General features: G+C 38.9%; 1 protein-coding gene and 1 pseudogene across 1 annotated transcript in view; one reads left to right on the plus strand and one right to left on the minus strand.

The window, feature by feature from the left end:
* Positions 1-26,927, plus strand: part of SKA2 (spindle and kinetochore associated complex subunit 2) — a 1,094,818-nt gene that overhangs the window by 327,883 nt on the left and 740,008 nt on the right. The gene's annotated exons all lie outside the window — the stretch shown is intronic.
* LOC102470871 (40S ribosomal protein S23-like) overlaps positions 1-26,927 on the minus strand; it is a 102,362-nt pseudogene that overhangs the window by 75,032 nt on the left and 403 nt on the right.

The raw sequence follows: 26,927 nt of genomic DNA on the forward strand, positions 1-26,927 counted from the left end.
TGGCTTTTACATTTTCTATTGTATCCAAAGGGTTCAACCTCTAGGGTGATGGTCTTCCCTGTAAGGGTTTTTACAAAAATCTGCATCTTGGTGGTGGTCCTGGTCCCACCAGAGGAAGATTGAAGGAGGATCGGAGGAAGGGAAAGGATGAATTTACACTTTTAATGAGACACTCCAGAAAGCAGCAGGTGGTGTAATGGCTATGTTGCTGGACTCCCACATAGCAGACCACAGTTTGAGTTCCAGACCAAGTAGCTTAAAACACACACTGGACCTCTTGGCCAGAACCACCATCTTCCACTAATTCAAAGAGGAGAGGCACCCAAAAAATGTTCTCTAGGCCTTTTAGAAAACATGGAGTGGTTGGGACCAGCAGATGGTGTAATGGTTATGTCACTGGACTCCCATGTAGTCAACTGCCATTAGAGTCCCAGACCTAGCGACTTAAAACTCACACCAGGTATATGTATGTCGTGCCCAAGATCCCTAGAAAAGAATGGAGGAGAAGGGGCTGTGGCATGGCCACCCCCCCGGGGGATAATTTCTCACTTTCTGTCTCTGTCTCTCTGATGAGCTCACATGCCCTATAGCAAAAATCTCTCTCAAGAAAAAAAAAGAAAGAAAACATGGAGTGGCTCCTTTGGCAACATACATACAAATCTATAAGAAAGGTGATATTGTAGACATCAAGAAAATGGGTACTGTTCAAAAAAAAATGCCTTACAAATATTACCATGGCAAAACTGAAAGAGTCTACAATGGTACCCAGCATGCTGCTGGCATTGTTGTAAACAAACAAGTTAAGAGGAAGATTCTTACCAAGAGAATTGCATATTGAGCATATTAAGCATTCTAAGAGCAGAGACAGCTTCCTAAAATGTGTGAATGAAAATGACCTGAAAAAGAAGGAAGCCAAAGAGAAAGGTACCTGGGTTGAACTGAAGCACCAACCTGCTCTACCCAGAGAAGCACACTTTGTGAGAACCAATGGAAAGGAGCCTGAGCTTCTGGAACCTATTCCCTATGAATTTATAACATGGTGAGCATTAAAAATAAACTAAACTATGGTCTATAAACAAACAAACAAACCACACACCGGGTGCATGTGTACATGCCTAGGATCCCAAGAGTAGAATGGAGGAGAAGGGACTGTGACATGGCCATCCCCCCCCAGGGGATGATTTCTCACTTTCTGTCTTGCTGTCTCTTTTTGTCTCTCCAGTGAGCACCTGAGCCCTATAGCAAAAATCTCTCTCTAAAAAAAAGAAAGAAAGGAACACTCTAGATTCTTTGTATGTAGATAATTCATTTCCAACACTTTAGTTTATGATGTACATGATTTACTTTAATTCATCAAACAATAACTTAACACCTTATATGTACAAGGCTTAAAATGCTGTGGATTAAATATGAATTCTACTTCAAGGAAGGTACAGTATAATAGAGATCAGACATGCATATAAATGACTTACAATATTGTAAAAAGGAAGAAAATGTTGAGTATATTTTATTTATTTCTTTTTAATTTTGCTAGAGGGCATATGTACTTGCTGGAGAAAAGTCACACAGATCGAAAAGGAAAGTGAGAATGCAGCCCCTATGGGGGATAGTCATGCCATAATCCTTTCTCTTCCACTTCTCTTTTCAGGCTTGTAGGTATGCACATGCACCTGACATGTTTTTAAAGCCTCCAGGTTCAGTACTTGAACCAAATAGTCAGCCATGTGGAATCCAGCCGCCTTAGCTACCATACCATCAGTTGACTCTGAATATCTTTTAAAAGATAAAATATTGGAATACTTGAGGGGAGGGGATGATACTTCCATCTGACCTCAGGGAAATTCTTTTATAGGAAATAACATTTGATTGAATGTTGAAATCTGTTTCTTTAGGTTTTAAGGGTGGAAAAACAAACTAGTAAGTAATCCTCTCACTGAATGATAAACATGTCTGTAACATCACCCCTTCAACCTCAGAAAATATTCTTCCCTATCTCCTAAAATTTTTATGATGATTTATAATCTAAATCATGGTCTTATGTTGGCCTGTATATCCATCCAGCAGCTTGGTGTGCTTCTCTCTCTCTCGACATGTCCTCAAAGACTCTGTTTTAGCACTTTTAGTAAATTTATCCTCTGAAAGATAAGGTCACACAGTAGATACTGAGACAGAAAAACATACTTATCCTTTCGCAAATCTTTAGGAAGTAAATAGGATTTAGGAAAGTTGAAATGGGAATACTTGGGGTTGGCAGGTTGCATGGTGGTTAAGGAGCTGGACTCTCCACATGGCCGACCATAGTTGGAGTTCCAGACTGTGAGGTTTCCCTTCTCACTTTCTCTCTCTCTGATAAAATTTAAAACATATTAATGATGAACAAAATTAAATAAAATAACTTTTTTTAAAATATGAGAATACTTTAGGCAGTCTTCAGGTCTAAAATTTCCACACAGCTTGTCATCAGATAACATGAAGAGAGAATGAATGATCAGACCAAAAAGAAAAAGAGAGACCTTACAATTCAGGAGCCATTGTTCTAAACACCAAATAAGACAAATTAGAGGGCAAAAGAGCATAAGGCCCTTCTGCTTCCTAATTATGTGACATTCTATTTAACATGAACAGTATGTCTACAGTTTTTTTAGTTAAAAAATTCCAGTATCATCCCATAAATGCAGTGAATACAGAGTCTACAGTTACCTAACATCTTTTTTTTGAGAGAGAGACTTTTGCTCTAGGGTATATATGCTTGCCAGAGAGACACAGAAAGACAGACAGTGAGAAATCATCCCCCGGGGAGATGGCCATGCTGCAATCCCTTCCCCACCCTTGTCCTCTCCTCTCAGGATTCTGGACATGAACGCATGCACACACACGTGCCCAACACGTTTTAAGCTGCCAGGTCTGGGACTCAAACTGTGGCCGAGTACATGGGAGTCCAGCAATATAACCACTATGCCATCCTCTAGTTCCCAGTAACCCAATATTAATGTAATGAATGAATGAATCACTCTCATGTCATTTCTGTGGCAGGTTTATCTTCCTTTATTAAAAGAAAGAAAAGTTAGGTAGACAATTCCCAAGCAAGCTATGCTTTCTCAACTCCATGCCTTTGGACATGGTAATCTGTCTGTTGGACTGTTGTTCATCTCCTTCTTCTTCCTCTCAGCTAATCCCTAGTTTTTTAAAGTCAATTTAAGCAACCCCTAGTTAAAGACCTAGGGTGGCACACCTGACTCAGTGTCCCCATAGAATCATTCACACTACTTTGTCTTAACTCTTTTATCAGTACATAGAGGCAGCAAGATTTGCTGTAGGACATATATATATATGAGCTCAAATTCTGTATTCTATCATTTACTGTGTGACTTTGGGCAAGTTACTCCATGTCTCTAAAAATAAATTTGCCAGGGACCAGCAGCTGGTGTAATGGCTATGTCACTGGACTCTCATGTAGTCGACTACAGTTTGAGTCCTGGACCTGGTGGCTTAAACTCATGCCAGGCACATGTGCATATGTGCCCAAGATCCCGAGAGGAAAATGGAGAAGGGCTTGCTGTGTGGACATCTGCCCCGGGGGGTGATTTCTCGCTTTCTGTCTCTCTGTCTCTCTCTGTCTTTCTGGTGAGTCCACATACCCTATAGCAAAAGCCTTTCTCCTAAAAATAATAAATAAATTTGCTGGGGCCAGCAGGTAGCATGGTGGTCCGGGCTCTGGACTCCTACATGGTCAACCATAGTTTGAGTCCCAGACGTGGCAACTTGCTTTCTCACTTTCTCTCTCTCTGGTGAGTGCATATGCCCTATAGCAAATTTTTAAAAAATAACAAATGGTAATAAATATGCAATTCTTTTTTTTTGAGAGAGAGAGAGACATTTTTGCTATAGGGTGCTTATGCTTGCTGGGAGACAGACAGAAGGACAGAAAGCAAGAAATCACTCCCCATGGGGATGCAGCTGTGGCTCGGTCATCCACCCTGGGGGATGATTTCTTGCCTTCCCTTTTCCTGTCTCTGGTGAGCACATGCACCTTATGACAAAAACCTAAAATAAATGAATGAATGAATGAATGAATAAAGCAAGCAAGCAAGCAAGCATGGATTTCAAAAAATTTTTGCACCAAAATAAGTTTGTACTTTGATTCCATTTTCCATAAACTATTTTTTTTTTTAAGAAAGATTTTTGCAATTGGGTGCGCTTGCCAGAAAGACAGAGGAAGATAGACAGAAAACAAGAAGTCACCCTCCCCCCACCACAGGGGAGATAGCCACGCTGCAATCCCTTCTCCTCCATTCTCCTCTTGGGATTTTGGACATACATGCACAAGCGCCCGACGTGAGTTTTAAGCCACTGGGTCCAGAACTTGAACCATACTGAATTATGTCAGAGTCTAGCGACATAACCATTATGTCATCTGCTGGTCTGAAAATGTTGCTTTTTTTAAGAATTATTTTCCTTAACTTTATTTATTTATGTACTTATTTAATTTTTTGACCAGAGAGGGACAGAGTGTGAGAGAAAGAGGGAAAGTGAGAAAGCAAGTTGCCAGGTTTGGGGCTCAAACCATGATCGGCCATCACCCCCCAGGGGGGATGGCCACGTCGCAATCCCTTCTCCTCCATTTTCCTCTCGGGATCTTGGGCATGCACACACATGTGCCTGGAGTGAGTTTAAGCCACTGGATTGAGGACTTTGCTGGTCTCTCTAAACTATATTTTTTAAAGAGAGATTTTTGCTATAAGGCCTTTGCACTTTCAGAGAGACAGAGAAAGGCAGAAAGTGAAAAGTCACTCCTCGGGGGGATGGTCACACTGCAATCTCTTCTACTCCATTTTCCTCTCAGGGATTTTGGGCACACATGCACCCAGTGGGAGTTTCAAGCCACCGCGTCTGAGACTCAAACTGCAGTTGGCCATGTGTGAGTCCAGGGATATAACCATTACATCATCTGCTGGTCCCTTCCACAAACTTTTTGAACTACCTTGGTACATATTGTGAAATACTAAATGATCCAAAATCTTTGAGCACAGCTAATCATATATGCCTAAGAAACTAAACAACTTTAATTTTTCATGTTATATAGTAACCACAATAATTATCAAGCCATAAATAAGGCTATCCTCATTTGATAATCACATAGGAAATTTTAAGTAAAACAGAAAGCTTTTAAAAGCCAAGAGAGGGTCAGCTGTAGTAAAGGTGACTGGATTCCCATGGCCTACTACATGGTTGAGTCCCAGACCTGGGAGACTGGAAAACAGAGTGGGCACATCAAATGCATGCCCAGAATTCCAAGAATAGAGAAGGGACTGTAGCATAACCATTCCCTCTAGTGGGCAATTTCTCACTTTTTTTCTCTCTCTGTTTCCCACAGGCAAGTACACGTCCCCTGTAGCAAATTAAAAAAAAAAAAAAAAAAAAAAACCTCAAGGGAATTCTCAATATAGAAAGCTTAATTAAAATCTTTTACAGTCCTTGGGGAAATATGAAGAAATTCACTTTTGTGGCTTGATAATTTTGCTCTATGTAAGAATATAAAAATACACTAATTACTTAATAAAATATTTAGTGGACTTTTTCAATTGTGATGTTTAATTAGTTGGTTTGAATAAGTATGTAACTTTTTTTAAAAAATTGCCTCAGGGTACATGAACTCAACAGAGACAGAGAAAGTACCCACTAATAGGGCATGATCATACCCCAATCCCTTCTTCTCAATTTCTCCTTCTTTCAGGATTTTAGACATGCACCTGGCATGTTTTCCAAGCTATCGGCGCTGAGATTTGAACTTCGCAGTTGATATGTGGAATTCAGTTTACTTAACCACTAAGCCACAGGGCTGGTGTGAATAAGAGTATAACTTCAAGTTACCTTCTACTATTCATTTGTAAGATCTCATCCTGAGAAAATGCTTTTATTTTACATTTAATCTCATAGGTATTAATACATACATTTTTAAAGAATTATTTAGTTTATTTCTTCATTTATTTTAATTTGACCAGAGAGAGACACATAGAGAGAGAGGGAAAGTGAGAAAGCAAACCACCAGACCTGGGACTTGAGCCTTGGTCAGTCATGTGGGAGTGCCCAGCACCTTAACCACCACGCCACCTGCTGGTCCCTTAATATATTTTTTATTGCTAGACAATGAATGTGCTCATCAGAAAGAGAAAGTACCCCCAGAAAGCACTGTCATGCTGCAGTTGGTCCTTCTCCACTTCTCCATCCCCTCAGGATCTTGGACACATACTCCCAATGTTTTTTTCAAGCTTTCAGGGCCAGGATTCCAACTAACAGGCTATGTGGGATCCAGGTCCCATATGCAGGGTTTAATTGTTATGCTATGTGGCTACAATTTAATCAATATAGTTTTACAGACATGCATTAAACTTAGTTTCACTTGTCCCATTTCCTTCTCTTTGCTCGATAGTCAAGGATAGTTTTACTTTAGTATTACACTTAAATATAAACTGCGTATTTTAATATATAAAGTAGAAATCTGGATCTGAAGGACAAATTTTACTTTGAGCCATTTTTAATGCTTTATGCTAAGAAATGATTTTACAATAATGAATCTGAAGCTTGTTATAGCTTCTCCTCCATTCTCCTCTTGGGATTTTGGGCACGCAAACACACATGCTCAGCATGAGGTTTAAGCCACTGGGTCCACGACTTGAACAGGGTCTACTACATGGGAGTTCAGCAATGTAACCACTATGCTACCTGCTGGTCCCCAGTAGGCATTTTACTGGCTTCTATAAGATCACATACTGGAGTCATCTAGGTAGCATTAAGGTGGCTGGATCCCATGTGGCTAATTGGGCAGTTTAAGTCCTAGACCTGGTGGCTTAAAATATATACCAAGCACACATACATGTGTGCCCAAAATCTCAAGAGGAAAATAGAGAAAGGATTGCAGCATTGTCATCCCCTTGGGTAAGCGCTTTGCTTTCTACTCCCTCCTGCCTCTATCTCTCTCCAGCAAGTGCATGTGACATATAGCAAATTAGAAAAAAAAGAATCACATATTGAATATGACATTAATATAGATTGCAAACTAATAAACTAATCAAGCAAAATTATTCTTTTCTTCTTTTAATTATAAATTTTCCTTCCAACAGGCAACTTGCTAAGGAGAATAATCCTCATTGCACTAGGAATTAAAACTAAATATAGAGACCAGCAGGTGGTATAATGGTTAAGGCACTGAACTCCCACACGATCGACTGCAGTTCAAGTCCTGGATCTGGTGGCCTGAAACTCATGCCAGGCACATGTGTGTGTGTGCCCAAAATCCCAACAATTGACTTGAAACTTTTTCTAAAACTGATTATCATTTTCCAACTACTTGGCAAGTAAGCAATTGAGGAGTAAATACAGAATACCTAAATTCCTGATCAGGAATTTTTTTCATCTAGTTGTTTTTCTTTGCAGGAACAAGTGGCTTGAATCTGGTTTTTGAAGGAATAACAAGGATATGTCAGGCAAGAGAAATACAGTACCAGGGAATGTGGCTGTTCATCATTGGATGTAGAAATTAGGGAAGATCCTGAGGCTAATTTTGCCATGACATCAATTTTTATTTGGTACAGATGTGTCCTAGTCAAGAGATACTGAGAAGTGGAACAAAGTGATAAAGCCTTACTATGAGCTAGAAGATGTAATCTGTGTCATTAAAACACAATTTTGCCATCCAACCTCTCAATAATCTGCCCTACTTCAGCTGTGTATCCTAGACCTTGTTTATTGTTAAAAAATCTAATAATCCTCATATAATCTCTTTTTCAAGAATGATTTTATTTAACTTTATTTATTTATTTTAATTTGACCAGAGAGGGACAGAGGGAGAGTGAGCAAGAGAGAGAAAGCAAGCCACCAGATCCAGGACTCAAACCATAGTCAGCCATGTGGGAGTCCAGCACCCTTAACCACTATGCTACCTGCTGGCCCCTCCTTCCATAATCGATTAATTCCATGTGTCACACTTTAAGTATGATGTGTAACAGCCATGCTGGAACATAAGTTAACATGGTTCTCTCCAAAAAAGAAAAAAAACAAGAGAGAGAGAGACAAGTTGAAGTTAGTCAAGAAAATGGATGCTCTATGCAGAAGAAACAGCATCTTCAAAGGGAGAAAAATAAGGAATAACATGGTATCTTTAGAGACTATGTTCAATAATGCTAGAAACTCTAGTGAAGCCGGATTAGAAGGAATAGAGATAAATAGCAGAAAAATTAGCTGGGAGGCTACTAAAATAATCAAGGCAAACAGTGATAAAATGCCTTAACTAAGCAAATGAAAGTGGACAAAATTCAAACAATTTCTTTCTTTTTTTGGGGGGGGGGGTTTGCTATAGGGCATGCGCATTCTCGAGAAAGACAGTGAGAGACAGACAGAAAGCAAGAAATCAAAAAAGACAGCGAGAGACAGAGAGACAGAAAGCAAGAAATCACCCCCAAGAGGGGATGGCCATGCCACAGTCCCTTTTCCTCCATTCTCCTCTTGGGATCTTGGGCCCACACGCACATGGTGTGCATTTAAGCCACTGGGTCTGGGACTCGAACCATGGTCAACTACACGGGAGTCCAGTGACATAGCCATTATGCCAACTGCTGATTCCAAACAATTTCTATATTTGCATTTTCACTAAGATTTTCCCTACTGGAAATATGTTTGTAAAATGGCATGAAAATCATAAAATGAATGTCTAAACTATAACCTCTCAAGTCAGGTTGCCTAAGTTAGCATTCAAGTGACACCATGATGGTTAAAATTTGTTCTTGAAATTCTCTGTGCTTTCGTTTTCTCACCTCCAACACGGTAATAATAAAACTTTTACCATGTGTTCTTTGTTGGTGTGAACAGGTACAGAAAGGAATGGGCAGGATATTTTTTGTTTTCATTTACAAGTGACATTAAGAGATCTCTAAGGGGGCTGGCAGGTGGTGCAGTGGTTAAGGTGCTGGACTCCCACATGGCCAACCATGGTTTGAGTCCCAGACCTGGCAGTTTTCTTTCTCCCTTTCCCTTTTTCTCTCTTTCTCTGGTCAAATTAAAAATAATAACAACAAATAAAATACAAATTAGTAATTCTTAAAAAAGAGAGAGATCTCTAAGCAAAGTAACTAAAATGTCCTTCCATCTTGTTTATCTACTCTGATACAAAGAATTCCTAAATGGTCCCCCAGAAAAGTCCTACTCTAATCACCAAAACCTGTTAGTATCAAAGAGCTATCACTACTGTGATGATGCTATGTTGTATTGTTATATAGCAAGTCAATTTTAAGATAAGGAGATTATCTGTGTAAACCTTAAAACCACATAGCTTTTTCTGGCTGGCAGCAGGAGAGTCTAAGAGAGCTGAAGCAAGAGAAGGAATCCATGTGCCATTGCTGATTTGAAGATGGAGGGAAGCACTTTAGAAAGAAGGTAGTGATCTAGGGATGACAATCAGCTCCTGTCTGATTATACGACGAGAGCATAATCTGATTCAGATTTAGATTACGATATTGTTCATTTCTCCTCACGCACCTAGGCAAGGAAAGAGCTGACCTCAGACCTGCAAGGAACCGATTTTGCTAACAACCTAAATGAACTTGAAGTGGAGTCTTTCACTGAACCTGGTAACTAGCAACTTGACTTCAGCCTTGTGGGACATTAAGCAGAGAAGCCAGCTGAATTTGCCTGGACTTCAGACCTCCAGAATTGGGAGATTAATGAATAAGTGCTGTTTTAATTTATTACAGGTTTCTTTTAAGTTGCTACACAGCAACAGAAAATTACACTAATCTGCCCCTTCATAACCTGTGAGGAGAAATAAATAATTCAGCAATCTAAATCTGAAACATATTATTCTCTAGTTATAATAAAGAAATCTGAGGGCCAGCAGGTGGTGTGGTAGTTAGGGTACTGGACTGATCTCATATGGCCAACTGTGCAGTTTAAATCCTGGAACTGGGAACTGTGCACATGTGCCCAAAATCCCAAGAGGAGAACCGAGTAGAAAGGACTACAGCATGGCCATCTCCCTAGGGAGTGATTTCTCACTTTGCCTCTCTTTGTGTCTCTGCCTTTCTGAGGCAAGCACACCTCAAAAAAGAAAAGAAAGAAAGAAAAGAAAGAAATCTGGTGAAAAAAAATTCCACATGCAATTCTCCCAAAGGCTGAATAAAAATATATTTAGTGACTAGAGTACCCTTTAAGATATGATTTTTCTTTCTTTCTTTCTTTTTTGAGAGGCTTTTGTGCATGCACTCACCCGAATGACAGAGACAGAGAGACAGAGAGTGAGAAATCACCACCACCACCACCCCCAGGGTGATGGCCATCCGGCAATCCTTTCTCTTCCATTCTCTTTTCGGGATCTTGGACACACACACACATGCGCACAGTGTGAGTTTAAGCCACCAGGTCTGGGACTCAAACCACGGTCAACTACATGGGAGTCCAGCAACAGAGCCATTATGCCAACTAATGGTCCCTAAGATATGATTTTTAGAGGCCAGCAGATGGTGTAATGGTCATGTAGCTGGACTCCTATGTAGTTGAACGTAGTTCGAATCGTGGACCCAACGGCTTAAAACTCATGCTGGAGTCAGCAGGTGGCATGCTGGTTAATGCAGCTGGACTATCACATGGCTAACAGCAGTTTGAGTCCCAAACCTGGCAACTTGCTTTCTCACTTTCCTGTCTCTCTCTCTCTCTGGTCAACTTCAATAAAATGACAATGAATAAAATAAAATTAAAACAATCCTTTAAAACTCACACCAGGCGCATGTGTGTGCATACCCAAAATCCCAAGAGAAGAATGGAGGAGAAAGTATTGTGAAGTGGTTATACCCACTGGGGGGTGATTTCTTGCTATCTGTCTGTCTCTGTCTCTCTGTCTCTCTCTGGTCAAATTAAAATAAATAAAGTTAAATAAAATAATTCTTTTTAATAATTTTAATAATTTTGAAATTAAATGTCAGATCTATGTTACAGAATTACAGTGCTTGCTGTTACAGTTCTGTGTGTGGGGGTTTTAATATGAAGTCTATCCCTGAACTGCTTGATATGGCAGCACTAGACCTATGTGGTTATTAAGTTTGATTTTACTGCCACACAACCTGCCAGCCCCTGCCATTAAGTATTTGAAACATAATACTTTAAACCAAGAGGTGCTGTAAGTTTATAATATACACAGGTTTTTGTGAACCTGGTACAAAAAATGCAAAACATATCAATAATATTTTAATATGGATTACATGATGAAATGGTAATATTTTGGATATACTTAGTTAAATACAATCAGTTATTAAAACTAAATTCACAGGGCCAGCAGGTGGCATGATGATTAAGGTGCTGGACTCCCATGTGGCCTACTGTGGCTAGCATACCAGATCTGGCAGCTTGCTTTCTCACTTTCTCTCTCTTTCTCATCAAATTAAAAAAAGAAAGTAATAACAAATAAAAATTAAATAAATTATTGTTCTTAAAAATAACTAAATTCACTTGTTTCTTTTCACTTTTTAAAAACTTATTTATTATTATTATTTTAATTTCATAGAGCATGTGTGCTAAGAGAGACAGAGAGATAGAGACAGAAAGTGAAAGTAAGAAAGCATGCCAGGTTCACAACTTGAACTGCGGTTGGCCACGTGGGAGGGAGTCCAGTGCCTTAATCACCACACCACTTGCTGGCCCCTTCATTTCACTTTTAAAAATGTGATTAATATGGAGCCAGCGGATGGTGTAGTGGTTATATTGGTGGACTCCTATATGGCTGACTGTAGTTTGAATCCTGGACCTGGTGGCTTGAAAATCACGCCAGGTGTATGTGGGCATGCCCAAGATTCTGGGGGGAAAAAAAAAAAAACAGGAGAAGGGATTGCAGTGTGGCCATCACCCCAGGGAGTAGTTTCTCACTTTCCTTGTCTCTGTCTCTCTGTGGCGAGCACATGCACCCTATGGCAAAAACCTCTTAAAAAAAAAAATGTGCAGGCCACCAGATGGCATAATGGTTATAGCACTGGACTCTCACAGGGCTGACTGCTGTTCAAGTCCTGGACTCAGCAGCTTGAAACTCACTCCAGGTGCATGGTGTGCATGCCCAGAATCTCTAGAGCAGAATGGAGAAGGGACTGCAGCTTGGCCAATCCACCTGGGGGATGATTTCGTGTTTTCCATCTCTCTGTCTCTGTCTCTCTGGTGAGCGCATAATATATAGCAAAAATCTCGGTAAATTTTTTTTAAATGTGATTAACAGAAATTTTAAAACTATATATATGCTTCATATTACATTTGTATTGAACAGATTGATCCAGACTTTTATGCAGTTTCCTCTTCTAAAATGCCCTAAATAAAAGATTATCGTCAGCTATAAATACTTTTCCCACGTAGTTCAATAATGTTCAATAATGGCAATAAGAGCACATAGTTGTGTAAAAATACAGTGTGCTATAGCAGTTCAACTTGTAGGAAAAGGATAGAAAACACAGCCCTCTTCTATAGTATTATTGAACAAAGCAATTTGGCAATATCTAATAAATAAAAACTGCATAATGTCAATCTGATAGATAAATAAATAGATAAATAAATAAATGGATAAATAAATGGATAAAGTTAAATAAAATAATTCTTTAAAAAAATAATAAATTCTTTCCTGCAAGCCAGGGACCACGTTTCCCAGACTCCTTTTTGCAGGAAATGTAGACTCTAGTTAGTACCAGGTGACATTAATTCTAGTCAATGGGAAATAAAGAGAAATCATTTATGCCACTTCTAAGGACCGGCCCTTAAAAATCTCCAACACCATTCTTCACTCTGTTCTAATACATTAGCTGGAGAGATGCTGATGCCCACAGCAACCTTGGAAACCACAGGATGAGAATGACAGAGCTTCTATCAGCCTGAGTCCCTAAAATGACTCTATAGAACAGTTCCTTCTTCTCTAAGGGACTCCATATGATCAAGAAAACAAACTAACATTATGTTAAGTCTTTGAGATTTTGGGAATTATCCGTTAGAGTAGCTAGTATTAACTAAATCATGTGTACTATCCAAATATTAGAAACAACCTAAATGTCCATTCACAGGAAATTGGATAAAACATGGTATAATCATACAACAAAATGATAAGCTATAGAGGCCAGCAATGGCATGGTGATTGAAGGTGCTAGACTCACACATGGCTGACCGAGGTTCAAGTCCTAGACCTGGAGGCTTGCTTTCTTACTTTCTCTCTCTCTCTCTCTCTCTCTCTCTGATCAAACTGGAAAATAGTAATAGTAAATAAAGTTAAATATAAAAAATTCTTTAATATAAAAGATAGGTTGTAGCTAAAGTTAACGAACTAAATCTACATCCATAGACATGAATAAATCTTAAGAGAAAATAAAAGGTTAATCTTGAAATAGGTAGTTATAAAAAAAAAAAAAACTCTACCATATATTGACCACACAAATTCATACATAGTAAAAATATAAAAAAATAGATAATATTCCCAGAATTCTCAGATTACCTCTGGGAAGACAAGGAATGGATTTAGAGAAGAGGAATACAAAGAATTCTTTAATTTCTTAGGAAATGTTTTAGTTCCTTAAAATGATCTAAAACAATTAAGATAATTCATTTAAACTGGAAGATGAATAGGTATACAGACAGTTCCTGACTTTTCATGATGGTGCGAAAATGATATATATTCAATATGTAGTTCAATTTTTAAATTTTGACCTTTTCCTGAGCTAGTGATATGTAAAATACCATTGTTTTTCATTTTCAGTACAGTATTCAATTCAATTAAAATGGGGTTTGTGTTAGATGAAGTTGTCCAACTGTAGGCTAATGTTAAGTGTTCTGAGCATGTTTAAGGTAGACTAGGCAAAGCTATAATGTTTGGTAAGTTAGGTGCATTAAATGTATTTTCAGCTTACAAGATTTTCAATTTACAGTGAGTTTATTAGGATGTAACCCCACTGTAAATCAAGAAGCATTTTATATTTTATTTTATTATTCTGCTATGCTCTAGATGTTTAAATTATCTCATCATACCAACAGTCTTTTTCTTATACATTTATCTGCTTAGAGGGTAAACTAGTAAAGCCTTCCTAGAGAATTTTTTTAAAAACTGCCACAGGGCATGTGCACTCATCGGAGAGAGAGAGAGAGACAGGAAGAAAGCAACCCCTAATGAGGTACAGTCATGCTGTCATCCCTTTTCCATTTTTCCATCCTGTCAAGATTTTGGTCATGCACATACATATCCCAGCATGTTTTTCAAGTCACTGGGGCCAGGATTTGAACTGATCCAACTCCCTTAACCATAGGGTCAGCCTAGAGGACATTTTAAAACTAGTATCAAGGGAACCAGCAGGTGGTAAGGTGGTTAAAGCACTGGGCACTCCCACATGGCTGACCAGGGTTTGAGTCCTGCACCTGGTGGCTTGCTTTCCCACTTTCCCTCTCTCTCTGGTCAAATTAAAATAAATTCATGAATAAATACTTAAAAAAAAAAAACTAGTATCAAAAACCTTAAATATATCATTTCTTTTTCAATTTGTTATTGGGCACATGTACTCACTGGAGAAAGAAATAGAGAGAAAGAGACAGAGAGAGAGAGAGAGAGAGAGGGAGAGAGAGAGAGAGAAAAGAGCAAATCCCCCCACCTCCGTCCCCAGGGATAATGGCCATGCTATATATAATCCCTTCTTCATTCTCTTGTCAGAATTTTGGGCATGCACACATGTGCTCGGCATGTTTCTCAGCCATGTGGAGATCCAGTCACTCCAATGACTACTCCACCAACCACCTGTGAATATCTTTTTTAAAATAAATAATTATTTATTTACTTATATTATTATTATTATTATTTTAATTTGCTATAGGGCACATGTGTTCACCAGAGTGAGAGAGAAAGTGAGAAAGCAAGCAGCCAGGTCAGGGACTCAAACCACAATTGATAGCACCTTGAGCGCCACACCACCTGCTGACCCTTGTGACTATCTCTTTTTTGTTAATAATAATTTAATTTACTTTATTCATTCATTTATTTTAATTTGACCACAGAGAGAGAGAAAGTGAGAAAGCAAGCAACCAGGTCCAGGACTCAAACCACGGTCAGCCTTGTGGGAGTGTCCAGTGCCTTAACCACTATACCACCTGCTGGCCCCCATGTATATCTTTTAATAAAGCAATCCCAACACCAGATATATATCCTAAAAAAAATCAGAGACTTGCTCAAAAGATGACCATCACAATATTCTCTGAGAAACCAAAAACTTTTAACACTTAAAATGTGGAACTGTGATTAAATTACTGATTATACATTCAAAAATCACATAGAACATAATGTGAGTAGACATGTCTAAACTATAGCATTATTTATAGAACAGAGGCTGCCTCAGATTGAGGTGAGCTAAGTGGAATATAGATGAAACATGACTGAATTGCTGATGCTAGTTTGTGGGTACACTTTTGTTTTTCATTTATTTTAAATTTTCTATAATACAAATTTTTGACATGTAAGAATATTTTTAAAAGAATTATTTTATTTAACTTTATTTATTTATTTATTTATTTATTTATTTATTTATTTAAATTTGACCAGAGAGGGACAGAGAGAGTGTGAGAGAGAAAGCAAACCACCAGGCCTGAGACTCAAACTGCAGTCAGCCATGTGGGAGTCCAGTGTCCCTAACTACCATGCCACCTGCCAGCCCCAATATGTAGGAATATTAAAACTTAGCAAGATTTTTAAAAAGCAGGTTAAAATAGTTACAACAGTATATTTTGTTTTGTTTTGTTTTTTCAAATTTCAAGGCACTCATTGGATCACCAAATACTTACTGTGTTACATTACGTATGTGCTTGGTAATATAGTCCTTTGCGATGTAATGGCTAATGAATAGTTAATGTAAAGTAATGCAACTGCCTCCAAATATTTGCTTAATTACTGTTACATTTTTTAGCATCAAGAACTTCCCAATGTATTTATATGTATTATGTGTACACGTGGGGACTTCAAAAAGTTCATAAAAAGTAGAAATAAAGTATAAGATTTTTTGGTACAAAACATTTTGAAATCCATGCATAGTTTTTTTCACAATATGTATTTTCCGTGAAATTTTGGAAGACCCTTTATATTAATTAAGAAAATATACAAGCACATGCACACACACACATACCATTCCCACTAGTAGTTCAGTATTTACTTGGGCATTATTTATATATGATATGTATAAATTATTGATATGTATCCATGTTTCACATAATCTACTTAGACAATTCCATTTTTGTTGTTCTCAAATATGACCAAATTATCTTTTTTTAAAGAGGTTTTTGTCTCTCACCAGAGAGAGAGAGAGACAGAGTCAGTGCGAGAGAAAGTGAGAAATCATTCCACCAGAGGTGAATGCCATGCTGCAATCCCTTCTCTGTTCTCCTCCTGGGATCTTGGGCATGCACGCACATGTGCCTGGCACGATTTTCAAGTCACCAGGTCCAGGCTTCAAACCGCCATGGTTGGTCATATGGGAGTCCAGTGACATAACCACTATATAATCTGCTGGCCATGACTTCATCATCTTTTAAAAATATAACTGGGGCTGGCAGGTGGTATGGTGGTTAAGGTACTGGATTCTCACATGGCTGAACATGTTTTGAGTAACAGACCTGACAGCATGCTTTCTCACTTTCCATCTCTCTCTCTCTGTCTGTCTCTCCCTGGTCAAATTAAAAAATAATGAATTAAATTAAAAATTATTTTTAAAAATATAACTAAGTTTGAGAGAAATGTAAGCTCTCAAGTTTTGTTGTTTCTCATGTTTGTGTTATCAAATACATTCAACCACGATTTTTTTAAAGGTTTTATTTATTTATTTACTTATTTTTATTTAATTTTATTTATTCATGCATTTATTTATAATTTGACCAGATAGACACAGATAGAGAGAAGGAAAGTGAGAAACCAAGCTACCAGGTCTGGAACTCAAACCACGGTCAGCCATGTGGGAATGTCCAGCGCCTTAACCACCAAGCCACCTGCTGGTCCCCCAACCATGATTTTTTTTTTTAGAGAGATTTTTGCTATAGGGTGCTGCACTTGCCAGAGAGACAGAAAGTGAGAAATCACTCCCCATGGGGAATGGCTACACTGCAATCCTTTCTCCATTCTCTCATAGGATTTTGGGCATGCATGCACATGTGCCTAGCTTGAGTTTCAAGCCACCAGGTCTGGGACTCAGACCATGGTTGGCCATGTGGTAGTCCAGTGATGTAACATTATGCTATCTGCTAGTCCCACAACCATCATTTCTTATATTTATTTATTTCATAGAAGAGAGAGAGAGAAATAGAGAGACAGGAACGTTTGATCTATGATCTCCTTCCCCCACCCCTCCAGCCAGTCAGGATCTTGGTGTCAGGTGAACCCAAGATCCAAACTCAAGGTTGGCATGTGGCTTCTAGCACTATAGATCAGAACACTACTGCCTGTACCACTTTAGCTGAGCCTCAACCTTTGATTTCTTTGTAGGAATTTTTAAAACCAATAATCCATTTCATGAGGGCTACTTTTATCACTAGTATGAAATATCTTTAAGTCCATTTAACAAGGCATACATAAAGCACAATATTTTGGAATTTCCTGAAAACTAGAGGAAGGATGCGACACGCAAAACCTGAATTATGGAATTTGCAAGTCCTCAGGATATCTCATTTACTATGCTTTACATGAAATGAGTTGTTGCACGGAACAAGTGGCCGACCTCAATATATCAAGGTTTAATAGTACTATGTTTCATATTATGTACATGGATAGATTTTAATATTTTCTTTTTTTACCACAATGAATTTTTTAGGTATATCTCACTTTTTTTTTTTTTTGAGAGGTTTTTGCTATAGGGTGCGTGCACTCGCCAGAAAGACAGAGAGACAGAAAGCGAGAAATCACCCCCAGGGGGATGGTCACACTGTCATCTCTTCTCCTCCATTCTCCTCTCGGGATCTTGGGCACGCATGCACACACATCTGTTGTGAGTTTAAGCCACTGGGTCTGGGACTCAAACTGCGGTCGACTACATGGGAGTCCAGTGACATAGCCATTATGATAACTGCTGGTCCCCAGGTATATCTCACTTTTAATATCACTGATCTAGTGAAGGAAATATAAATATCTGTTGACCAAAAAAAATGACTTTTTCTGAGGAATATTTTTGAGAATTGATTGTGACAATCAAGCCTCAAAGAAATACTGACTTAGGGAAGGAATAAGCACTGGATATTCTGGAGGGCCACATTAAGGGACACCTAACTTGATATGAGTATGAGGATGCCAGCAAAGGCTTCCTAAAAGAAGTAATGTTAAGTGAAGAATAAACAGTGGGAGGACCAGCAGCTGGTGTAATGGCTATGTCGCTGGATTCCCATGTAGTCGACCGCGGTTCGAGTCCCAGACCTGGTGGCTTAAAACTCACGCCGGGCATGTGTGTGTGTGTGCCCAAGATCCTGAGAGGAGAATGGAGGAGAAGGGATTGTGGCATGGTCATCCCCCCTGGGGGGTGATTTCTTGCTTTCTGTCTTTGCCTCTCTGGTGAGCGCACGCACCCTATAGCAAAAACTTCTCAAAAAAAAAAAAAAAAAGAATAAACAGTGGGTAACAGATTGGATCGGGTATTTGGGATGAGGGTGGTATCCGAGAGCATAGTATTCTAAGCAGAGAGAATAGGGTATTATGTGTGAAAATGCAGAGGTAACAGAGAGCATTATTAGTCTGATACAAAGTATAGTTTCCAGAAGTAGGATGGAGTGGCTGAATAATGACTGCAGAAGTAAGGCTGATGGGGTCCAACAGGTGGCATGGTGATTAAGGCGCTACTTCCACACGGCCAACAGGGGTTTGAGTTCTGAACCTGGTGGCTTGAAAATCACACAGGATGTATGTGCCTATGTGCCCAAAATCCCAGGAAGGGAGTAAAGGAAAAGGGGTTGTGGCATGGCCATCCCCTCTGAGGCGATTTCTCACTTTCCTTCTCACTGTTTCTCTCTGTCTCTCTGATGAGTGCATGTGCCTGATAGCCAGCCACATGGCCGACTGTGGTTCAAGTCCCAGACCTGACGACTTGAAATTCACACTGGGCACAGGTGTGTATGTCCAAACTCCCAATAGAAGAATGAAGAAGGGACTGTGGCATGGTCATCCCTCAGAGGGTGATTTCTCACTTTCCCTCTCTGTGTCTGTCTCCAGCTAGCACATGTGTCCTGTGGCAAAAACCTTAAAAAAAAAAAAAAAAAAAGTCTTACCTCTGGATTTATCTTATGGGCAAAGGAGAGATTAAGTATAAAAAGGTATGCTGTGGGAACCAGCAGTTAGTGTAATGGCTATGTCGCTGGACTCCCACATAGTCGACCGCAGTTCGCGTACTGGACCTGGTGGCTTAAAACTCACACCAGGCGCGTATGCGTGCGTGCCCAAGATCCTGAGAGGAGAATGGAGGAGAAGGGATTGTGGCGTGATCATCCCCCCTGGGGGGTGATTTCTCGCTTTCTGTCTCTATGTCTCTCTCTGTCTGGCAAGCGCATGCGCCCTCTAGAGAAAACCTCTAAAAAAAAAAAAAAAAGGTATGCTGTGATGGTTAAGGCACTGGACTCCCACATGGCCTACCCTAGTTCAAGTCCCAGACCTGGCAACTTGCTTTCTCACTTTCTCTCTCTCTCTCCCTTTCTGTCTCTCTCTGGTCAAATAAAATATAAATATATATATATATATATATATATATATATATATACACACACACACACACACACACACACATACATATTTATATTCACCTACATATATATAAATAATAATCAAAAATAAAATAATTTGTTTAAAAAGAAAAAAAAAAAAGGGCATGTAATAAGGAATTTGGCCTTGCCCAAAGAGAGGTTTGAAACTTGTTCCCAGCTTCTAGGAAGTAACCTCTAAACCACTAGAATTTCTGGAGTAATGGGAATACTTTTCTTATTGATGGTTACTCCCTCAGACCACATGGTATCAGCCTGACCTCTGAGTTCAACTGTAGAGACAATCAATCAAAAAGTTCAAATGAAAATTCTCAACAACAAAGTTCAAGTAGGTTTCTTGGCTTGGCGATACTCTGTTTTGCCACATATTCATTTTGGGAAATTAAAACATCCCTGAGGACAACAGAAGCTTCACATCTGCAGTCCCTTTAGACTGTACCCTGTACATTTCTTCCTTTGGTTGGTTCTAATTTGCATCTTGTCCTTATAATAGAATATATCCATGACTATAATAGCTTTCAGTGAGGCCTATCAGTCTTTCTAGTCAATTCTCAAATCTGAGGGTGGTTTTGAGAAACTCTCAAACTTACAGTTGGCGTCAGAAGTAAGGGTCTTCTGTGGGCTCTTCCTTCTAACTTTATAGTTGGGGTTAGATCTTGGGCAGACTTGATAATTTGGAAAACTGTCCCTTAATCTTGCAATTTAGCTGATTCCAGGTAAAGGGTAAAAATGTTTAAGCAGAGGGCCAGCAGATGGTGTAATGGCTACATCATTGGATTCCCATGTAGTTGACCCAGACCTGGTGGCTTGAACTCACACTGGGTGCGTGTGCGTGCGTGCTCAGAATCGTGAGTGGAGAGTGAGGGGAGGGGATTGTGGCATGGCCATCCCCACTGGGGGGGTGATTTCTTGCTTTCTGTCTCTCTGTCTCTCTCTGTTTTCCTGGCGAACACATGTGCCCTATAGCAAAAACCTCTTCAAAAAAAAATGTTTAAGCAGTCTGACAATTAGACAACCTGTATAATTTAGATTCAAGAGAAATCACTTTGGGTACCCTGGGGAAAATACACTACAGAAAGGTATGACTGATGTGAAATGACAGTGACTGTGGGAATGGAAAATCGTATTTATGATATATTTACGAGGTAAAATAACCGAGGATAGTTGACTAAATGTGAACAGCAAAAGAAGTCAGAGATGAATCCACCAGAAAAAGTATCTGGCTTTGTTTGTTTGTGGGGAGAGAAAAGAAAATGGAAGACTGAATTCCGTTTTAGATAGATTGATTTTGGAAATTTTTAGATATCCAGGTAGAGCTATTCTATCAGCAGACAAAGCAGGGATAGAGACAGGATTTGGAGCCATTAGCGTAACTACAATAACCAAAGTCATGTGAGAGGCTGACATTGACTAGAGAGACAAGTAAACCAGACTTGAGAAGTAATAGGTCAAAAACAGAACACCAATATAAAGAGTTGGGCAGAAAAACAACAGCCTGAGAGGCAGAAGAAAATTCTGGAAAATATGATTAACACAGAATGGTATTTTTTTCTTCCTTTTGTTTATGCAAATTTTCGACTTGTAGAGAACATGCATTACTTTTTAATTAAAAATTTATAATTTTAAAATAAGTGATACTATATAACTTACATCCATGAATTTTTTAAAAGAATTATTTTATTGAAAAATTTTTAAATTAATTAATTAATTAAAATTTGACCAGAGAGAGAGAGCGAGAGAGAAAGTAAGAAAACAAGCCACCGCCAGGTCTGAGACTTGAACCAAAGTTGGTCATGTGGGAGTCCAGTGCCTTTAACCACCACGCCATCTGCTGGCCCTGCATCCATGCATTTTTTATAAATATATATTGACCATCCCAAAGTCTTTAGTGATTTACACAATTCAATATAACTGAATTATCAGTGTCCATAGCCAATGATGTTCTTTTCTTTCCTTTTTTAAAGTGCCCACCCTCATTACTACTGAAAACAATCTGAAACTACTTTACTTTACCAGGCTGCTGCGCTCTTGGTCTCTGCCTTGCAAAGTCCATCCCAAACTAAATAGATAACTGAGGAAATGAGAACTCTGAAAAGGTGACGACACAGAGCTGTAGTAGACTTTAGAATATTTGTCTCTTCTGAATCAAAACAAATAGATTGTGAAAGCAGAGGCTGAAGAAGGGGAGGACTACTGAGTGGTGGTATGTGGCTGGCGACCATCCCTTTGCATCCCACCCCAAGTATAATATTACAAGATATATTTACCTATTAAAATTTCTATATTGGGGGGCCAGCAGACAGTGTAGGGGTTTCATCAATGAAACTCCCACATGACCTGCTACAGTTCGAGTCTTGGACTCAATAGCCTGAAAAATCATGTCAAATGTGTGTGAGTACATGTCCAAGATCCCAAGAAAGAGAATGGAGGAGAAGGGATTGCGGAGTGGCCATCCCCACTAGGGGTTGATTTTTCACTTTCCCTCTCACTGTCTCTTGTCTTTCTCTCAGGCAAGCTCATGTGCTCTAAGGCAAAAATCTCTTTAAAAAAAAATTCTGGATTGGAGGGCCAACAGACAGTGTAGCAGTTACATTGCTGGACTCCCACATGGCTGACCGCAGTTCAATCCTAGATCAAGCAGCTTGAAAATCATGCCAGGTGCATGTGTGCCCAAGATCCCAGAAGGAGAATAGAGGAGAAGGGATTCCCTTGTGTCCATCCCCTTGGGGAGTGATTTCTCACTTTCCCTCTCACCGTCTCTGTTTCTGTCTCTTTGGCAAGTGTACACACCCTAAGCAAAAACTTCTAAAAAATTTTTTTTTCTATTTTGGGAAAAAAGATATATCATATATGCATTATATAGAGAAATCAAGTACATTAATCCACATAACTTACATGAGCTTGTTCATACCTGTTGTAAGATCAGTTATAGATTTAGAAATTATTTTACTTACAAAATATCTTTCTTTCTCTTTTTTTTTTTTTTTTTTTGAGACAGGATCTCCCTAACTTGCCTAGGCCAGCCTTGAACTGGGGATCCTCTCACCTCAGCTCCTCACCAGCTGGAATGATAGGGGTATACTACTGCACCTATCTTAACACCTCCACCATTTCAAAAAGTTGTTCGATAATCTTAAAAATCATAAAATTGTAACTTTATAAAATATTTTAATCTCTTGAAGGATATTTAAATTTGGAGAAAGGAATAAGACATAGGTCACTTTTACATTAGCAGCTGAAAGTTTGAAATCACTGAAATTATTTTTTTGACAAATAATAGACTAAATGAGTGAAACAGTACTAAAGTGCATGAATTTATTGTTTTTAAGGTTTAATAAATTGAAACAAACTCATTTAAACTATCCTTTAAGGAAGTACTTATAGTTCACATTGAATTCTTTCTCATCCAATAAAATTTTCCCATTTTTTGAATTATTTTTCTTTCAAAATGTTACATACTATTTTTTATCTAGTAGAAGAGTATCTCAGTACAAATTTCTTATTTTGAAGCTTTAAGGAAAAACTTCATCCTAAATATTGCTCTGAAAAACTGTCAAGATTTTGTTCAAAGCTTTACTTATCTACTTGCTCATTTTAAGTTATAGTCCTCAGCATTTTTTAAAGAGATTTTTGCTATAGGGCACATGGGTTTTTCTGGAGAGAAAGAGAGACAGAAAGCAAGAAATCACTCCCCAGGGGGATGGCCACTCCACAATCCCTTCTCCCCCATTTTCCTCTCAGGCTTTTGGGCACAAATGCATACACACCTGGCGTGAGTTTTAAGTTGCCGGGTCCAGGACTCGAACCACAGTCAACAATATGAGAGTCCAACAATGTAACTATTACACCATCTGCTGGTCCCATAGTCCTCAGATTTGAGTTTACCAAAATAATGATACATGTCTGCTGTTCCCATTCTAAAATCTGAGAGAAACAAAATATTGAGAAAAACATGCCACTACACTATTTGAAAAGGTAAAATTTCAATCAGTGTATACTATACAATAAAACAGTATTGAGAAGTACTTTTTCACCTCATTTTCTTCAGAGAACCTCTGTCTATTTAGCAATTATGTTGTATATTTATAAAATGCTTACAGAAAAAAACATAGCAGAGTTATGAAACTGGTATTAAATACAGGGTTATTCTCTTCTTACACTACTTCCAACTACCTAATTGGTGAATAGATAGTTCAGGTTAAGTTCATTTAGGAATTTTAAGAACATTTGACAGGCAAGACAGTATTTAAAAACTTTAAAGATTCTCAAAATACGGGACCAGCAGTTAGCATAATGGCTATATTGCTGGACTCCCACGTAGTCGACCACGGTTCGCATCCTGGACTGGGTGGCTTAAACTCATGCCGGGCCCGTGTGCGTGCATGCCCAAGATCCCGAGAGGAGAATGGAGGAGAATGAAGGAGAAGGGATTGTGGCATGGCCATCCCCTCTGGGGGGTGATTTCTTGCTTTCTATCTCTCTGTCTCTCTCTGACTGTCTGGCGAGCGCACGTGCCCTATAGCAAAAACCTCTCCAAAAAATTTTTTAAAAAAAGGATTCTCAAAAAAACAGAGTAAATGGGTATTAAATTATTTAGGGAATAAAACTCTGAACAAGTTCAATTTTTTTATAAAGGATTAATTTATCTAACTTTATTTATTATAATTATTATTATATTTTCCCGTTTGATCAGAGAGAGAGAGGGAGCGTGAGAAAGCAAGCCACCAGGTCCAGGACTTGAATAGCGGTCGGGTCCGCCATGTGGGAGTCTAGCACCTTTAATACCACTCCACTTGCCAGCCCCCCTCCCCCATGAATTAAACAATTCTAACATATTTATAATCAAATTTATTTCAAAGTATTTCCTAAGAAATTTGAGAAAACAACATTTCAAATATGTTAGGGAGATTTTTGAGGTTCTGAGACTATACTGGAAAATACAAAATCATCAGTTTATAATCTGTCATTTCTGAATCTGGAGCCAGCCACAGTTTTCTCAACTGTAAAATGAAGTGCTTGGTTGGAAACAATCTATCCTCAAGAGTCTCTTAGTATTGATTCTTGTAACTAAGTCATATACTTTTATAAGTAAAAACTAAAAGCATCATTAAAGTAGAATGTTCAAAATTGTTATTTTTAAATTGTTAAGGACCTTAAAAATACTTTATATAAATAAGCCAGCCATTTTATATCTGAATAAAAATGTATCAATAGTTTTTGTACAAAATATCATATAAAATTGATTTAAGTGATAAAATCTGAGTGAAAGTTAAATAATACTTCCTAAGTTTAATTTTGCCAGTTTTATTTCAAATCCAAACTTCTGTTTTCAATTAAGTCGCCATTTTATAATTTTAACCCTTTTATAGTTTTAGTTTATATGGGTATCACAATTAATCTTGCTTCCCTTCCATATGAAAAAATATCCATCTTCTTAGCAATATCTTTACATAGGTTTATTTTTTTAAAAAAATCTTGAATGGCAAATGTTAAAGGTTGTATTAATGACTTTTTTGACATTCTGATGTCTAAATTGTGTTTCTTTAATTCTGCAACTGTATTTGTAAAGAAAGGTAACTGTCAAAATAAAACTTGTCTGATGCTGAGATAAATTCCTTCACTTGGTAAACATTTCTATTTAAAGCAAAAAGCTTTCCACGTCTTTAAATAGTGTAAAAAAAAATGACACTTCATAAGTCTTTTTCTTTGATAGTTTACAAGAACTATCAAAAGAAATACTCTAAAATGTTAATACTGTTTATCTCTGTGAGGTGGTTTACACGCCATTTTTCTTTTTACATTTCCCAAAAGCAGTATTACTTTGGTAATCAAACAGTATTTCAAAAAAAATTTAGATAGCTTATAAAAGCATGAGATACCAACACCAGTTCCATAGAAAAATTATTAAATGCTTTTTCCCTATTGATAAATTGTTGCTTTAACAAGAGAATGGTTTGATCCGGTGTTTTTATTTTGGATGAAGACAAGCTCGCTTTATTTCCACGGCCCTTCTTTTATTTACGGTTTTAAGAAAATCCAAGAAGTGAATTTGAACTTAACTGCAGTTCATCTTACAGTAGTAAACTTTTTCAATGGTCAGAGTAACACCTTTCATTACAACTCTCTGTGAGCAGCAAGACTTCCAGGTTTACCAATGTTTTCAGAGGTCATTATTTAGACTCCTCTGTCATTATTTCAGAACAACTGCAATTAGTAAGAAACGCAATTGTAAACCGTTTCTATTTCAAGCCCATAAAAACCATAACTGGGATGAAAGGCAAAGCCTTGACCTTTCTATTTTAGACTTTCATCTGTGTAGCTAAGCCATCTGCTCCCCCCCCCACCCCCAATCTACTTAATGGACTGAAGATACTGCACCTAATTGCAATTTTATCAAACCAACCTGACTTTTCCACTTTAAAGAACTATGGCTGTGTCTTTCACCTGAAGCCTCACTTGTGAAATGTTGCTTATTCTTCCCTCCCAATTCCTTCTTATCGCCCTCAATTGAGTTGTCAAAGGTCGTTGAACTAAGATTCTAGGCTCCTGGACTAAGCCATCTAAAAAGCCCTTCACTTTCAACATTGAGCGCCGCCTGACAGAAACCTACTCCAGTGTCTCCTGTTCTGGAGATTGGGTCGGTGACCATCACTGATGCTGTGATGCGGGAGAAACCTCGCAGCTCAGCCTAGAAAGGAGTCGCGTCTGCTCACCGCCAAACAAGGGGACCCAGCCTGGGCAAAGACAGAGAAGGAAGGAAACCTTCCCAGGGAGCTGGGAAGAAGAGAGAGCAGACGACTAGGAGGAAAGACCTTGCGAGACCGGAGGAGAAACGGGTGTGTGAAGTGGAGCAAGGAGCTAGCGGCGGAGCTGATAGGGGGAAACCGGCCGGGCAGGCAGGAGAGCGAGGGGCCGGGAGAGGGGCTCCAGGGCCGGGTGGGAGGCGCGCGGGCCGAGGCGGCGTGGGCAGCCCGCAGCAGACCGCCCGAGTCCGAGCAGCGGGGGCGCTTTCAGCGGCGGCAGGCATTGAAAATCTGATTGAAGGTGAAATAATATTTCCCAACTTTAATTTTGCGGGGGTGAGGGAGCAGAAAAGAGCAGTTGAGGGGCCGAGGGAGCCGCGTCCGAGGCCGGCGCGGCGGGGGCAGGGGGGCCCCCCCCCG

The sequence above is a fragment of the Tupaia chinensis genome, unplaced genomic scaffold (assembly GCF_000334495.1).
Source record: "Tupaia chinensis unplaced genomic scaffold, TupChi_1.0 Scaffold000416_1, whole genome shotgun sequence".
Taxonomy (NCBI): domain Eukaryota; kingdom Metazoa; phylum Chordata; class Mammalia; order Scandentia; family Tupaiidae; genus Tupaia; species Tupaia belangeri.